Raw genomic sequence first — 10,747 nt, forward strand, 5'->3', positions numbered from 1 at the left:
ACGTGGAGGCACAAATTATACGAGGTTTTTTCCGCCGGGAGAGAGTTATAAGACCGCGTATTGATGTCTTTTCATTCCCTAATGATTATTTGAAAGAGCGTTATCGGTTTTCAAAAGAATCGTTAATTTATTTAACACATCTCTTGAAACCGCATATTGCAAATGTCACAAACCGCGGGTCTGCGCTTAGCACAGAAAACATTCTGTGCATAGCACTTCGGTTTTTTGCGTCAGGGCATTTTTTGTACAATGTGGGCGATGCAGAGCATGTGGGAAAGGCAACTGTGTGTAGAGCCGTTCGCACAGTATGTCTGGCACTTAAACGATTCTTACACACGTTTGTACAGTTCCCTGGCCATAAACCTCTGCGTGTTATTAAAGAGGAATTCCACAGAGTGGCAGGTTTGTCCTTTGTAGTAAAATCTATGACGCATATTTAATATGTAGTCATACTATTTATATCTATACATGTATTCATCCTGCACACACACACTTGATACTTCCATATATGACTTTCTATTTCAGGGTTTCCAAATGTAATTGGGTGCATTGATGGCACCCACATTCCTATTAAAGCTCCTTCAATAAATGAAGGAGACTATGTTAATAGGAAATCTATTCATAGCATCAATGTGCAGGTAACAACTTAATTTTGTGTCCTTAATTTTTTGCCTTAAAAATCATTAAACGCATTACTTTTTTCCACTAACTATAGGTAATATGCGAGGCAACCCATATCATTACTAATGTTGAGGCAAAATGGCCAGGATCTGTGCATGATGCCAGAATTTTCCGCGAGTCATCATTATGCCAGACATTTGAGCAGGGTATGTTTTGCTTTATACAATGTTTTTTTGTTTTTTTTTTTCCTTTTTACTATATTTGTATTGTACACTTGAATCAATACAGGACAGTACAATGGTTACTTGCTGGGGGACAGAGGATACCCTTGTCTGCCCTATTTAATGACACCCTACCCTGAACCTGATCCTGGACCACAGACACGCTTTAACCTGGCTCACAGCCGAACACGGGCCAAGGTGGAGATGACCATAGGGATCCTCAAGTCTAGGTTTCAGTGTCTGCGTGGGCTCCGGGTCAGTCCAGAGAGGGCATGCAACATCATAGTGGCTTGTGTTGTACTTCACAACATTGCCACTATAAGAGGAGAGAGCCACCCTCCTTGTATTGAAGAAGATGGCCCAGAGGAACCCCTACAGATTTTTGCACACAACAGAGATGGAAGACTTTTGAGAGACAGGATTTGTCAAAATTACTTTTATTAAATTGTTTGCACTGGTCTGCTGTGCAGTTCATTCTTTCCTGAAAAACAATGAAAGTAAAATTATCATTTTTTTTTTTTATTACATTGCTTTATATAGACAACACTTTTAACGTGCAGATTAATATTCACACAAGTTCTCACCTTAAGGCGATGCTCCAGTAATTCAATTTCTAGCGTTGCTTTTTTAATGGATAGCCTTTTCTCCTCCATTTGAAGCTGTATAAGGTCCATCTCCATGTCACTTTTTCTTATTTGTTTTTGAAGATGGACCTTATACAGCTCCTTTGCTGGCAACTAGGAAGGCAAAAAAATAAATAAATAAATAAATGAGATTCTGTCAGACAATAAAATTAAAATATGGACAGCTGCACACAAATTCTTACACTGCTTAGATTGTGCATTGAGGTTGAAGGACCTTCATCTGTGGGCAAATCCCCAGGTATGTACTGTGAAAGGACAATGACAGTTTGTTACTCTAATGTAACAAGGGGGCATGCATTATAATGGTATGCATTATATACCTCAGTGGATCTACCAGCATTGTCCACTTCTGTCACAGCAGATGTGGTCTCTTCATCGTCATCTTCATCATCTTCATCCTTCAGTGGAAATATGCAAGTATACATTATCTGGCAAAAAGAAAAAAACACAAAATATCTAAAAGCAACTAAAGGCACCTGACAACAAAACACTTACAACTGTGACAGACTGTGTTCTTTCTGTAGGGTCCAATAATACAATCCCTCTATCAGTATCTATAAGAAAATACAACCCATACAATTCTCAATATTAATCAAAGAAAAACCAATAATGCAGGAAAAAAACATGTCAAAGTAATACAACTAAGATCACAGTAGCCTATACATCATATGCAGTTAAATAAAGTAAGCCTGCATAGAAACGTTAAGCATGTTCAAAAAGCCTTTAAGTGACAGAGATTTATTAAGTCATATAATGAAAACAAATCATAGTGGTAAACTTACATTTCACCATGTTACTTGTGGTGCATGGTGTGTGTGATGAAGTGCCCCCTGGAATGCCATCAACCACTGGTCGCCCTTTATTAAGGGACAAAGCCAGCTCCTCAGATGGGGTGAGGGGTGAGGGGTGAGGGGTGGTGGTGGTGGGCCCCCGCCAGTTAGACGGGCTTCAGCCTTCTTTCTATTAGCTACATGACAGAAATAATATACTAAATCGTGTTTAATAAATAGTTTAGTAATTGTGTAATCAAATATTACCTTTTTGCAGAATGTTTTTGTTTTTCATTTTGACTTGGCTCAAAGTTCTTCTGGCTCCAGAAGGATTACACCTTATTAAATAAGAAACCATATATCCCTAGTCAATATACATTGTTATTTTAACCTAAAGAAATGAATGGCAGGAAAAGTAAATGCTTTCATGGTGATTTAACAGTCAGAAGGATGCGGAAGGGGTGTTTAATTATTTTGCATTATGATAAAAGGGGAGGCGATATCAAATTTGCAATTTAATACACTTACGCGTTTACTCTGTCCGTTATTTTTTGCCAAGCCAACTCTCTTTCTTTAGCCGATGCAGCCGTATTGCTTTTTTTCATTATTATTGGCTTGAATTCTTCATATGCGTGCATTAAAACCTCCAACTCTGCCTCTGTGAAGTATGCCGCTCTCTTTTTTTCAATTTGATTTTCCATTTTAACTCGTGAAATCGGCGATCCATTGAAAACGTCTTTATGTATGCACCGTGCACACGCATTAACTCTGGGTAACCAATAGGAGGTTGATTAAACTTACTCTTCTCAGGTGTTTTGGAACCGACATACTCATGGTATGCGGGTTTGGGGTAAATCAACCCAGAGGTTATGATTTACCAAATGGTAAGTTAACCAAGCTTTCTGGAATACCCCCCTGGTCACGTTTGTGGATTGTAGTCGACAGAATAATGTCGTTTCATCGACAACATTGACCACAGTTCCTCCTTGTCATATCTCAATCTTGTCAGGATTGTCTCAAGATAAGTCATTCATAAGCTCTTTTCCAGTGTGCTTTATTTGTTGTTCCGTTGTATTTATTTTTTGGTATTTTAGTCAGCACATGACTGACTTACACAGACCTATATTTGATGACTGAGGTAGATTTAGTTTGAGTTATAATTCGCTCTGTGTTCATGAGAAGCGTGTTAAAGCATGAGGAAAGTGCTGTAGAACTGTAAAATATGTTAAAGTAACAAGAGTGTAAACTATTTTGCAAAAATGGTAGGCATGTGGTTCTGCGGTATACGTTCAAGGATAAACCAACCTAAAATGTCTTTTGGCGGCTTTTTCCATTGATAAGACGTTTAGGAACATTATAAAACACTGAACGTGACATACTAATCCAAATATTTGACAACAGCATTTAAATCTAAATTAATCAGTACTATCCATCTATTTTAAACTGACCAAACAGGTTCCTTGCTCAAACAGGAACATTTTTTTTTTCTCCAGTTCGTATTTAGGATAGCAATACTAAAAGGTTAATATTTACATTTTGTGTCTTTGCTTATATTTTATCGGGTTATTTATTTTCCCTTAGTGACTGGATGTTTATAGAGGAGGACTGGAAAGTATGCACCTGCCTTATTTAGAATAAACTAAAATTAGGCTGAAAGATGAGAAATATTTTTGTGTTCACTTTTGATTATTTCTTTAACAGTCAGTAGAGGGCGCTGTATATATTACATCATTAGGCAGCGCAGTCTACCGTTCGTCACTAGAGGGCGCAGTATAGAATTTATAAATAGTAAACTCTAAACACAGCTTGAAGTCACTAGAGGGCGCTGTGTACCATTAGTTGAGGGCCTACTATGAACCATTGTTTTCAAAAAGAACAAAATGTGACGAAGGCCCACATTTATAGTATTTTTATGCAAGCTGTTTTGATGGTTTATAAAACAATGTTATCTAAACTATTAATCACCATACTTGCAGCACTAATTTCTGGAGTAATCTTACACTCCCTTACAGTTGCTTTAAGTGTTTAGGCCTGTCTGTCTTGCAAGAAGCAACATATCATGTATTTAATTACAGTAATTTTCTGTATTAGTGGAATGTGGAAGTTTGAACAGGTATCTGATGTGTTTAGGCACTACTCTCTTCAGTGTGTCTGCTACAGTTGTGAGTTTGTGGAATGTGAGGTATTAGACTAGATTAAATCCAGCTGTAGATTCAGCAGTTGAAATATGAGCACCATCACCTGCCACTGACTCTTAGCTTACTGTACTCACAAAATATTTCTTATATATTATAGGAAGATGGTGGATAGATGTAGATATAGATATACAGAAGTGTCTTATTTTCACGTAGGCTGCCTTCGTTTGATCAAAAATGCAGTAAGAACTAATATTATGTAATATTATTACAGTTTAAAATAATTGTTTTGATTTTAATAATACAATCTATTCCTGTGAAGGCAAAGCTGAATTTTCAGCAGCCATTACTCCAGTGTTCAGTGTCACATGATCCTTCAGAAATCATTCTAATATGCTGTTTTGGTGCTCAAGCAACATTTATGCTCGTTGTTATTAATGTTGAAAACTTTATTAATATTTGTTGAATTTTTTAAGGGTTCTTTGTTAAATAAAAAGTCTTTGATGAAAAGAACAGCCATTTTTAATTGTAATTTTGTAAAAATGTCTTTAGTCACAAATGTTTTCAGATGCATTTGTTATTTTTAAGACAATTATGCATGTTTTATGAGCTCATAGTAATTAAAATGCTCCGTATGTTTGTACTTACTAGTTAATTATCACTACAAAAACCATTCAAAAATGTGATTAATTAACAAAAAAAGAGATTTTCCTCCTATTATACAGTAAATTAATATGCATTTTAACCAAATGTTGAAAAAAATGGAAATAAACATATTATCTGTTAACTACCCATGTGTATACACTACCAGTCAAAAGTTTTTGAACAGTCATTTTTTTGTGTGTGTGTTTTGTGTTAAAGAAGTAAGTTCTGCTCACCAAGCCTGCATTTATTTGATCCAAAGTACAGCAAAAACAGTAAATTTTTTTAAATATTTTCACTATTTAAAATAACTATTTTTTTATTTGAATATGTTTTAAAATAATTTATTCCTGTGATTTCAAAGCTGAATTTTTAGCATCATTACTCCAGTCACATGATCCTTCAGAAATCATTGTAATATTCTGAGTCGGTGTGCAAAAAAACATTTATTATTATTATTATTATTATTATTATGTTGAAAACAGCTGAGTAGGTTTTTCCGGGTTTATTTGATTTTGTAACATTGTAAAATGTCTTTTTCATCATTTTTGATCAATTTAAAGCATCCTTACTAAATAAAAGTATTAATTTCTATAATCTCTTTATCAATAAATAAATAAAAAAAAAAAAAATACTGACTCCTTGCTTTGGAACGGTATAGTGTATAATGTTACAAAAGCTTTTTATTTCAGATGCATGCTGATCTTTAGACCTTTATTATATTTTTTTATTGATAATAATAATAATAATATTAATAATAATGTTTCTTGAAAAGAAAATCAGCATATTAGAATGATTTCTGACTGATCATGTGACGCTAAAAACTGGAGTAATGATACTGAAAATGCAGCTATGATCACAGAAATAAATTACATTTTACAGTATATTCAAATAGAAACAGTTATTTTTTAAATAGTAAAAATATTTCGAAATTTTACTGTTTTTACTGTACTTTAAATCAAACAAATTCAGGCTTAGTGAGCAGAAGAGATGCTTTAAAAAACATTACCTGTTCAAAAATGTTTGCCTTGTAGTACATGTGTATATATGTACAAATACAGTGTGTGTGTGTCTCAGTTCAGAAGGGGTTAATCCGTTGCTCTAAGCCGGAAACACGCGTGTCATTGGTGGGCTTCTTGCCTGGGGGTGGGCTGTGAGAGATTACAGTTTCATTTCTCCCTCTTTCTTTAATTAAACAGGAAAAAACAGCAGCTGTGATGGCGCCACCCACCGCTCCGTTCTGCGCTGTACCCATCAACATAATGGTCCCCCATCCATCTCTCTCTCTCTCTCTCTCACTCCCCCCATCCCTCTCTTAATTTTCCAGCCAGCGATGATTGACAGCTCCGAGTTGGTCATGTGACACTTAAATACCCAGGGATTTGCAGTGAGCATGCTCCATAGCGTCCCTCCTCCCCTCCTGCCTCCATTTCTCCGGTACGTTTGTCACTCCCTCCTTTATCCATCCTTTCCTGAAAAGGGGATGCTGTTATTGTAGCATCTCGCCGTGACTGCCTGCACCAGCTAGTGTTGTTGCTGTTGTCAGTAGTGTTGCGTATAGGACGACTATTGGTTATTTTTCTTTGCTTACAACTGATTCATTATTTTGTATTTTTAATATTGTTGTTATTTTTCCTATCTTTATTTTATTTTGTGGACATATCAAGAATATCCAAACAAGCTTAGAGCTGTGTTCAGGTAAGTGTGATATCAATTTAATTTAATTAAAAAAATTGTTTAAGATTTTTTAGAGTATGTTCACACACTTATGATTAATTCATATGAGAAGCTTTTAAGTGAATATTTCATAACCGTGAACAAAAAACGTGGATGGAACATCCTGTCCAACATGCTGAACACTTTGATCTGGTTGGTCCTCATCGGGCACATGCATCATTTTCGGGGTGTTGTCCGTGAATACAGATGCTGGGGTCCCACCAGATGGGCTTCGCGCCTGTTTGTCCCCCCCAGAGTGCTGCCACCTGTCTGTCTTCGTTCTTTTTTGCCTCTTTTTGCTACTCTGTCAATGCCGGGTTTGTTCCAATCGAGTGCCGTCCAGCATGCAGAGTATCCCAGCAAATCTGTAAAAGAGCGAGCTTTGCCAAGCCAGAGCTATTTGGATGAACTGCACTTAGATTGAGAGGATAAACTGAATTGACTTCAACAGGCATCCTGTTTAGCGCCCGGTTGTGTAATGGATTTCTCCCGGTGGGGGTGTGCGGTTTTGATTCGGACAAATATTGTTAGTTTCTAAAGGAATGATTTTCATATAAAGCACTAATCGAATATAAATTCATGTTTGGTGGTTAAAACCAAATAATTGGAGATTAAGTGGCATTTGTAATGCGCTTTAATGAGTGCTGAATGCCTTGAAAAGCGATGAATGCGGTGCTTTGCCCCTAAAAAAGACGCATCTGTTCTGCAAGCACACTAGCTCTCTGTCCCCGTGTATCTGTTTGTGTTGCCACTCTCTCTCTGTTCTGTTTATCTGCCGTGTGATTGGTTTGTGCAAAGGAAATGCACTTTTGTCTCTGTTTCTCATTGGTTGGAGCATGTAGGATCTATGTTGATGGCTGGTAACGCTGGTTGTGGTTTTGTGTGAAGCCTGCGCTGTCAAAAAAGGAGGGAAATGTGTGCGTGCATGTGCATTTCTGTCGTCTCAGTCTCTCGTATGCATCAGCTTCGCTCTCTGATGCAGTGCTGATACTGCGAGCACCCAGAGCGAATACAGAGTAGTGATGGAATGCGGTACTTCTAGATCAGGTGCTGCTGGGAAACCGAATACTGCACATTTTGAGGTGTCCTGAGGGGATGGTGGTTTCAAAAATGAAGATTTGGTCATTGTTTTCTCTGCCGAAACCTGGATGAGTTTCTTTGTTCTGTGGAAAACTGAACAGAACGTATTTTGAAAAATATGCTGGTTGCTCTTTTTTATTTAGTGAAAGTGAAAGACTTAGGCTGTCAAGTTCCAAAGTGACACTATAAAAGCAGTCCATGTGACTCATGTTGTATATTCGAAAAGTCACATGAAATCCTAGAAAACAGACTAAGAGCTGTTATGCATTTATAAGCTTGCATTGGCATCTTGATGAACATTTACCGAAACAAAACCCAAGCAAGCAAGATGCAACTTTAAAAACAGACGATTTTTGTGTTTATTTTTTGGTTTTGTTTTATATATAATAAATATTGAATGAATATTTTTTGTTTATTTATTTTTGGCATTGATTTAAAAAAGAAGAATTCTGTAAAACAGATTTAAACAAATTTAAATGTCAAGCTTTTTCAAGCAAAACATCTTACAAAATAGGTGTGTTAGATTTGAAAATTTGTAATTAATAAATTAAGTAAATTAATAAATAAAAAAACAACTAATTATGCCGAAACAAAAACCCAGGCAAGCAAGATGCAAATATGAAAAGAGCTGAATTCTGTTTTTTTGTTTGTTTGTTTTGTTTTATATATAATAAATATTGAATAAATATTTTTATTTATTTTTGCCATTGATTTAAAAAAGAATTCTGTAAAACAGATTTAAACAAATTTAAATGTCAAGCTTTTTTTAAACAAAACATCTCACAAAATAGGTGTGTTAGATTTGAAAAATAAATAAGTAAATTAGTAAATAAAAAAACAACTAATTATGCCAAAACAAAAACCCGAACAAAGCAAGATGCAAAAATTAAAAGAGATGAATTCTGTTTTTTTGTTTTATTGTTTGTTTTGTTTTGTTTTATATATAATAAATATTAAATATATATTTTTTAAATTTATTTTTGGCATTGATTTAAAAAAGAACAATTCTGTAAAACAGATTTAAACAAGTTTAAATGTCAAGCTTTTTAAAGCAAGACATCTTACAAAATAGGTGTGTTAGATTTGAAAAATAAATAAGTAAATTAATAAATAAAAAACAACAACAACTAATTATTCCAAAACAAAAACCCAAGCAAGCAAGATGCAAATATGAAAAGAGCTGAATTCTGTTTTATTTGTTTGTTTGTTTTGTTTTATATATAATAAATATTAAATAAATATTTTATTTTTTTTTTTTTTTTTTGCATTGATTTAAAAAAGAATTCTGTAAAATAGATTTAAACAAATTTAAATGTCAAGCTTTTTTTAAACAAAACATCTCACAAAATAGGTGTGCTAGATTTGAAAAATAAATAAGTAAATTAATAAATAAAACAAATCAACTAATTATGCCGAAACAAAAACCCAAGAAACCAACATGCAAATATGAAAAGAGCTGAATTCTGTTTGTTTGTTTGTTTGTTTGTTTTATATATAATAAATATTAAATAAATATTTTTTATTTATTTTTGGCATTGATTTAAAAAAGAAGAATTCTGTAAAACAGATTTAAACAAATTTAAATGTCAAGCTTTTTAAGCAAAACATCTCACAAAAATAGGTGTTAGATTTGAAAATAACTAAATAACAACAAATTATGCTGAAACAAAAACCCAAACAAGTAAGATGCATATTTGAAAACAACTGAGTTTTTTTTTTTTTTTTGTATATAATAAATACTGAATAAATATTTTTTAGTTATTTTCTACATTGATTTAAAGGCGAAGAATTCTGTAAAACAGATTTAAACAAATTTAAATGTCAGGCTTTCCAAGCTAAATATTTCACAAAAATAGGTGTTAGATTTGAAAATAAAAATAATTAAATAAATAAATAAATAAATAAAGGCAAAACCCAAGCAAGCAATATGCAAATTTGAAAACAGCTGAAATGTGTGTGTGTGAAATTAATATATTATTGAAATTTATATATATATATATATATATATAGATAGATAGATAGATAGATAGATATGGATATAGATACATGTGACAAATCAATATAACACTAAACTACCATATACACTGGCAGATTCATTATATTTATTTTTTAAAATCATCTAGCACGGTTACTGAAGGCCTGAGTGCATTCATGTTTCTTCAGTGTTTACAGAGGTGGTCTTATCTTTCAGCACATGCTTTAGCGAATGTAATTAGACATGGAAAAGTGCACAGCACTTAGCTAGATAGCCTCATTGTACTTCAGAGTGGATTACTGTGAGGCAGACAGTGGAGGAGGAGAGGTGCTGTGTGTTGGAGAGAGCCCGGCATTAAAGAGTTAATCTGCTCACTCATCACCTTTATTAAGGGGGTTTCCTACCCAGAAGGCAACCCATTAAATATACAGTAAGCCCAAAGGGTATTTGAACACTTAAGCCAGACTTAAAGATGTATGAATGTCAATGGATTAGATAACCAAATATCTCAAGTTGTTGTTGTTGTTGTAAACTAAAACTAGTACAAACAAAGCTGAAATAAATAAAATAAAAGTAAATAAAAAAATAAAAAAATAAATAATAGTTTCATAAATAAAAAATAAAAATGTGAACTTTTGCATCAGCAAGTAATTAAACTTAGTTTAATTTGAAGTAATAAAATTACTAAAATTAAAATAAACAATAAAGAAATGAGTATACGAAACTATTAAAAATTACAAAATCACAAAATGACTAAAACTTTTAATATTTAATATTAATGTAATATATTTGTTTAAATTTTAAATATATATTAAATTAATATTATCATTTTAATTCTATTAATTATTTTAAACACGAATTAATAAGTACTAACAAAGTATATAAACAGTAAAATAACATGCATAAATAAAAATTAAATAGAAAGCTAAATTATATTAATAAA

The sequence above is a fragment of the Labeo rohita genome, chromosome 11 (assembly GCF_022985175.1).
Source record: "Labeo rohita strain BAU-BD-2019 chromosome 11, IGBB_LRoh.1.0, whole genome shotgun sequence".
NCBI lineage: Eukaryota > Metazoa > Chordata > Actinopteri > Cypriniformes > Cyprinidae > Labeo > Labeo rohita.